The sequence below is a fragment of the Bufo bufo genome, chromosome 7 (genome assembly GCF_905171765.1).
Source record: "Bufo bufo chromosome 7, aBufBuf1.1, whole genome shotgun sequence".
NCBI lineage: Eukaryota > Metazoa > Chordata > Amphibia > Anura > Bufonidae > Bufo > Bufo bufo.
The window spans coordinates 218291851-218299446 of record NC_053395.1 but is presented as its reverse complement, the minus strand read 5'-3'; positions in this window follow the sequence as shown (position 1 = coordinate 218299446).

The following is a 7596-nucleotide window of genomic DNA, read 5'->3' as shown; positions in this document are numbered from 1 at the left end:
CTCTAATGACAGACCCTACAAACAGGTTGATAGGAGTTAAGCCATGGCAATCTCAATCTAAATGGAGATGGAGAACGCATAACGGTAACACGTCTGGTCAGATGTGGACAAACAAAGATGGTCGGAGAGAATACAGATGACTATGTCCATTAGCGGCTTGTAAATGTTCCCGTTGATCTGTTATCTGCTGGATTCCCCTTGTGTTTACCGCCATATATATCAACAGTCCCATTGATCTAGGGACGTCCATATTATTTCCCATTGAACCAAACATAGCTTGGAGATATGGAGGTTCCTCAGCGACAGGACTCAGTGGCACAACTCACAGGCCCCTCCGTTCTACCCGTCAGTGGGGGTTCTTCTCATAGACTCCCACCTGCTAATAGTTTCTTCAGACATGTTAACAGATTCCTGCACTTAACACCATGTCAATTTTGGTTGACCAATAGCTTGTGGTGTTATAAAATGGTGCACGTTGTAGCAACCAATCAGATTCCATATTCAATGCCGGGTAGTTTTGAAGGGATCAGTAGTCCGATTGGTTGCCATGGGCAACATCAACCCTTTTAAGTCTGCACTACTTTTTATATATGAGGCCACTGTGCCTTGTTACCCATAGCAACCAATGCCGTTTAGTTTAGAAACTGAAGGTAGAGCTCTGAATGGCTGCCAAGCCATTCGCCCCATGATTAGATATTTCTGCAGGGAAAACTCGCCAAAAAGTGCCCCCGTCATGGCGTCTGTCTTATACGGTACAATCACAAACTGTTATTTTATGTGGTAAGTATATATTTCAGGATTGTAAAAGATAGAAGAGTGGCGACCAGTAGGTACATCAGAACGAGCCATTGCTTTAGTCACAATACAGGCAGCCATTTTGTGAGCTGAAACATCACTGATGCAGGGGGAGCAGGCGCACAAGGTCGTTTTGTTGGGTCACCTATAGAGCGTGCCATTCATAGTCGGCCATTTTGTGGATGTGCATGAGAGGCCAATAAATGCGATCACAGGCATGAACATCCATCATAACTCACCTGTGTTAGGTCAGTGAAATGAAGCTGACAAAATGGCCGCCTCCGCTGTGTGTCAGCAGCAGATGGTATGCTGAACATGACGCGACAGACCTCACTGCTTGTGTCGCTGTGCCGCTGGATGAGAGGGTTTTGCATGTGGCGAGAAGACGCTCGATGGAGCTCCTCTGGGAGGGAGACATTTTCTTGTTTAAAATATTTTTATCTGTGCCAAACCCCATGTCTTGTAAATATCACCCCGGTCTTCATTAAAGTAATTTATTTCAGATCTTCATTAACGTGTCCCATTTTTTCCCAAACTGCTCAAGTGATAATGCCAGGCAAATAACAGGAACAGTGCCACACAGTGCCCCCACCAAAAGTGCCATACTGTGCCCCCACCAAAAGTGCCATACTGTGCCTCAACCAATAGTGCCATACGGAACTCCCACCAATAGTACCAGACAGCGCTTCCACAAATAGTGCCAGACAGCGCTTCCACAAATAGTGCCAGACAGTGCTCCCACCAATAGTACCAGACAGTGCCCCCACCAAGAGTACCACACAGTGCCCCCACCAATAGTGCCATACTGTGCCTCAACCAATAGTGCCACACGGTCCCCCCACCAATAGTACCATACAGCGCTCCCACAAATAGTGCCATACAGTGCCCTCACCAATAGTGCCATACAGTGGCCTCACCAATAGTGCCATACAGTGGCCTCACCAATAGTGCCATACAGTGGCCTCACCAATAGTGCCATACAGTGGCCTCACCAATAGTGCCATACAGTGCCCTCACCAATAGTGCCATACAGTGCCCTCACCAATAGTGCCATACAGAGCCCTCACCAATAGTGCCATACAGTGCGTCCACCAAAAGTGCCATACTGTGCCTCAACCAATAGTGCCATACGGAACTCCCACAAATAGTGCCAGACAGTGCTCCCACCAATAGTGCCACACAGTGCCCCCACCAATAGTGCCATACTGTGCCTCAACCAATAGTGCCACACGGTGCCCCACCAATAGTACCATACAGTGCTTCCACAAATAGTGCCAGACAGTGCTCCCACCAATAGTGCCAGACAGTGCCCCCACCAATAGTGCCATACAGTGCCCTCACCAATAGTGCCATACAGTGGCCTCACCAATAGTGCCATACAGTGCCCTCACCAATAGTGCCATACAGTGCCCTCACCAATAGTGCCATACAGTGCGTCCACAAATAGAGCCATACAGGGCCCCCACCAATAGTACCATACAGTGCTTCCACAAATAGTGCCAGACAGTGCTCCCACCAATAGTGCCATACAGTGCCCCCACCAATAGTGCCATACAGTGCCCCCACCAATAGTGCCATACAGTGCCCCCACCAATAGTGCCATACAGTGCCCCCACCAATAGTGCCATACAGTGGCCTCACCAATAGTGCCATACAGTGGCCTCACCAATAGTGCCATACAGTGCCCTCACCAATAGTGCCATACAGTGCCCTCACCAATAGTGCCATACAGTGCCCTCACCAATAGTGCCATACAGTGCGTCCACAAATAGAGCCATACAGTGGCCTCACCAATAGTCCCAGACAGCGCTCCCACCAATAGTGCCATACAGTGCCCTCACCAATAGTGCCATACAGTGCCCTCACCAATAATGCCATACAGTGCCCTCACCAATAGTGCCATACAGTGCGTCCACAAATAGAGCCATACAGTGGCCTCACCAATAGTCCCAGACAGCGCTCCCACCAATAGTGCCATACAGTGCCCTCACCAATAGTGCCAGACAGTGCCCCCACCAAGAGTGCCATACAGTGCCCTCACCAATAGTGCCATACAGTGCCCTCACCAATAGTGCCATACAGTGCCCTCACCAATAGTGCCATACAGAGCCCTCACCAATAGTGCCATACAGTGCGTCCACCAAAAGTGCCATACTGTGCCTCAACCAATAGTGCCATACGGAACTCCCACAAATAGTGCCAGACAGTGCTCCCACCAATAGTGCCACACAGTGCCCCCACCAATAGTGCCATACTGTGCCTCAACCAATAGTGCCACACGGTGCCCCACCAATAGTACCATACAGTGCTTCCACAAATAGTGCCAGACAGTGCTCCCACCAATAGTGCCAGACAGTGCCCCCACCAATAGTGCCATACAGTGCCCTCACCAATAGTTCCATACAGTGGCCTCACCAATAGTGCCATACAGTGCCCTCACCAATAGTGCCATACAGTGCCCTCACCAATAGTGCCATACAGTGCGTCCACAAATAGAGCCATACAGGGCCCCCACCAATAGTACCATACAGTGCTTCCACAAATAGTGCCAGACAGTGCCCCCACCAATAGTGCCATACAGTGCCCCCACCAATAGTGCCATACAGTGCCCCCACCAATAGTGCCATACAGTGCCCCCACCAATAGTGCCATACAGTGGCCTCACCAATAGTGCCATACAGTGGCCTCACCAATAGTGCCATACAGTGCCCTCACCAATAGTGCCATACAGTGCCCTCACCAATAGTGCCATACAGTGCGTCCACAAATAGAGCCATACAGTGGCCTCACCAATAGTGCCATACAGTGCCCTTACCAATAATGCCATACAGTGGCCTCACCAATAGTGCCATACAGTTCCCCCACCAATAGTGCCATACAGTTCCCCCACCAATAGTGCCATACAGTTCCCCCACCAATAGTACCATACAGCGCTCCCACCAATAGTGCCATACAGTGCCCTCACCAATAGTGCCAGACAGTGCCCCCACCAAGAGTGCTATACAGTGCCCTCACCAATAGTGCCATACAGTGGCCTCACCAATAGTGCCATACAGTGCCCTCACCAATAGTGCCATACAGTGCCCTCACCAATAGTGCCATACAGTGGCCTCACCAATAGTGCCATACAGTGCCCTCACCAATAGTGCCATACAGTGCCCTCACCAATAGTGCCATACAGTTCCCCCACCAATAGTGCCATACAGTGCCCTCACCAATAGTGCCATACAGTGCGTCCACAAATAGAGCCATACAGTGGCCTCACCAATAGTCCCAGACAGCGCTCCCACCAATAGTGCCATACAGTGCCCTCACCAATAGTGCCAGACAGTGCCCCCACCAAGAGTGCCATACGGTGCCCTCACCAATAGTGCCATACAGTGCCCTCACCAATAGTGCCATACAGTGGCCTCACCAATAGTGCCATACAGTGCCCTCACCAATAGTGCCATACAGTGCCCTCACCAATAGTGCCATACAGTGCCCTCACCAATAGTGCCATACAGTGGCCTCACCAATAGTGCCATACAGTGCCCTCACCAATAGTGCCATACAGTGCCCTCACCAATAGTGCCAGACAGTGCCCTCACCAATAGTGCCAGACAGTGCCCCCACCAATAGTGCACACAGAAATAGTGCCATACACTTCCACAGTAGTCTCTGCCATCCAGTTCCACAAGAATAACGTCTTACTGGACACATATGAAAGGTAAAAGAGAGAGGAGGCAGCACCACATGTGCGGTGTCAGTGGATAAAGTGATCAATGGGAAAAGCTAAAATGCGCTTACCATATTGGGTTGTGAGGAGTCACAGCCACTTTAGAGAGCTTTGCTGGTAATTTTTCGATAACCGACCAGCGGGCGGTGTGAGCCAGGCTGCAGCCGCGGTTTCTCTGTGGTAACTCCCAGGAGTGGATCTCCAGTGTAGAAAATATCCAGAAGTAGGAAAGAATGGGGTAACCGCTAGTTCAGTGCTACTTGGTATAAGCCAGACAAGTATCACTGATGTGGTGAAAGAAAACTTTATTCAGGATCTTGTCAACGCGTTTCGAGGGAAGAAAATCCCTCTTCGTCAGGACAATATACAGGTTTTACACAGTACAGCGTTTAAAAGGCAGCGGTTTTGGCACGCAGAGTTGTTACTTATGTGTAACTTATAATAAACTGACCACAGGGTTATAGGTAGCTGCGGTCTGATCTCATTAAACTGTTTGTTATTGATTCATTCTAATAATGAAATAATAAGAAATAATAATGTAACAACTCGGAGTTTGTGCTCCAAACAAGGCTATGCCGCTCATGGCAGAAACACCCCCTGCCCTACCTTTGGCCTGCGCGCCAAAATCACTGCCATTTTTTTTAACACTGTACGGTGTAAAAACCTGTATTGTATATTGTCCTGACGAAGAGGGATTTTCTACCCTCGAAACGCGTTGACAAGATCCTGAAAAAAGCTTTTCTTTCACCACATCAGTGATACTTCTCTGGATTATACCAAGCAGTGCCAAACAATCGGTTACCAATTTTTTTCCTACTTCTGGATATTTACTGGGCACATAGTAATAGTGTTATAGAATACCTGCAAGAACTGCTATACAGTGCTCACAAGAATAATGCCATGCAGTGCCCACATAGCATTGCCATACAGTGCCTGCAAGAATAGTGCCACACAGTGCCCCAAGGATTAGTGCCATACACTCAGTGCTGCAATGGTCCTCCTTACTAAAATGCTTATATTTCCGACCTGAGAGCAAGAATATGGGAGACTCTTCCACCAATGCCCCTAGCTGTGGATTGTGCAGCATGCAGTAAATTAAACAACAGTGGCTGCTCCTTTTGTTTTACTGTGTATGCCTGTACTGCCTGATTTACAGCATTCTGGGAGGGAAAGCAAAAATCAGGGATGTGGAGGATTAAAATCAACACAGCCTACAAGCATTGATTTCTAACGTTAATCTGTTTTCCCTTAGTCCTAACAGCAGCACAATAATGGGGTGTTTCTGCACCTAGTAGGACAGATGTATTTTTTTTTATTTAATCACATTAATTGCTAATTAATTAGAGACCCTTGAGCCGATATAAGGATATCTAAGCCCTCCTAAGTAACATACTTAGGGTAGAAAGCTTGTGCTTCTGTTAGGACTAAGGGAAAACAGATTAACTTTATAAATCAACACTTCCTTTACATCCTAAAAGAAGAACAATAATGGGTAATTAACAATAAGTATCCCCATAGGCAGAGCCTGAGAGCAGTCTCTTTTGAGAACCAGAAATTCAACATACAGCGTGAGCTCAATGCTACACGCAAAAATCTGATCTAGCACTTTCAGACTTCATCAGCCCAAGAGGTGGACACTGCTCTAGCAAAGGGGCTCTAACAAAATTAGGCAGATCCAAGTTCTGAACAAAATAAACCAGCCTAATGGCAACCATAATCTGCCCAGGGTATGTAAGACGGTTCTTAAAGAGTCACAGAATTTTCACGCAACTTTATTTCATTTAATAGCAAATTTCTAAATCACTTAATTTGCAGTCCGTTGCTTGTAACAGAGACTCAGAAGACGGCTCACAGGAAATCGGGGTGTGCTAGAGCTAGCTGAGGTTGTGAGCCTGATAAAAGAACTGCTTCTACGGTGCTTTTGAAGATAACAGGAACCTTCTGAGTGTCTGTAAATGTGATCTCCCCCCTCCTTATCTGTTCAGTGAGCTCTGGAGCTGAAAACAAACATAGTGGGAAGGAAGCCAAAGAACGTCAGCAGTGCAGTGCTGGCAGATTTCACAGAAGGTAGACGCCCCCTGCTTCTGAGCAGAATGCATCTAGCTGTGCATTTGCAATAGGGAATAGTACGGCTGAAAAAGACTTTAGGGAAGCCCAAAAAACACCTGCTCCTTCACAGGTATGAATGTACAAAGAAGCACAGCCATTATGCAAACTTTTTTTTTGAAAATTCAGGTACGCTTTAAAGAGTCACATTTTATTTAATAGAAAGTTGTGTAACAAGCACATTTCTAAATCACTTCATTTAAAAAATCTGCCTGCACCTGAAAAAAAAAGTATGGCCACTAGGGATCTCACTTCCACCTAATTTATAATCCACTGCCTGTTGTCAAGCAAGATCCATCTCTGGTAACAGAGGCACAGAAGATGGCTGAAGAAATGGGGGATTGTCAGAGCGAGCTGAGATCCTGAGCCTGATAGAAGCACTGCTTCTGAAGACCAGAGAAGCTCCTATGTTGCCAGAGATATAAAGCAAATGCTTTATATAAAAGAAAGGATCAAAGGAATAATTTCAAGGGGAATTGATCCTAGAGGTGGACATATAAAACACCTCAAAAAGAGTTTGTCATTAATTTAATTATATTGTGCAATCAGTAAAACATGGTGCAAGCGTCTATGTAAAAATATAAATTATTTACTATACAATAACTCAAAATACAATCAAAGCTTAATCAATATAAAAGTCAATAATATGCAATAACACATAGTGATATCCAGTACCCTAAATTCGCCACTGGATAGCTCTAACACGAATACCAACGTTCCATATTACCTCTCAAACATAAAATGTAATACAAACATCCGGACCACAATTATGACATATACTATCAGTTGATTATACACAGTAAACTCAATAATGATTAGGGTAGATACGAACCCTTGCTCTGCTCAAACTATGACCAATCTCGGATATAGTATTGCGACACAACTTATAAATTATCAGGCCTGATATTGACTGATAGCAGAGACCCGTGGCACATGTATCCGATCAGCCATAAGGCTGATCGCATACATTCTCCTCC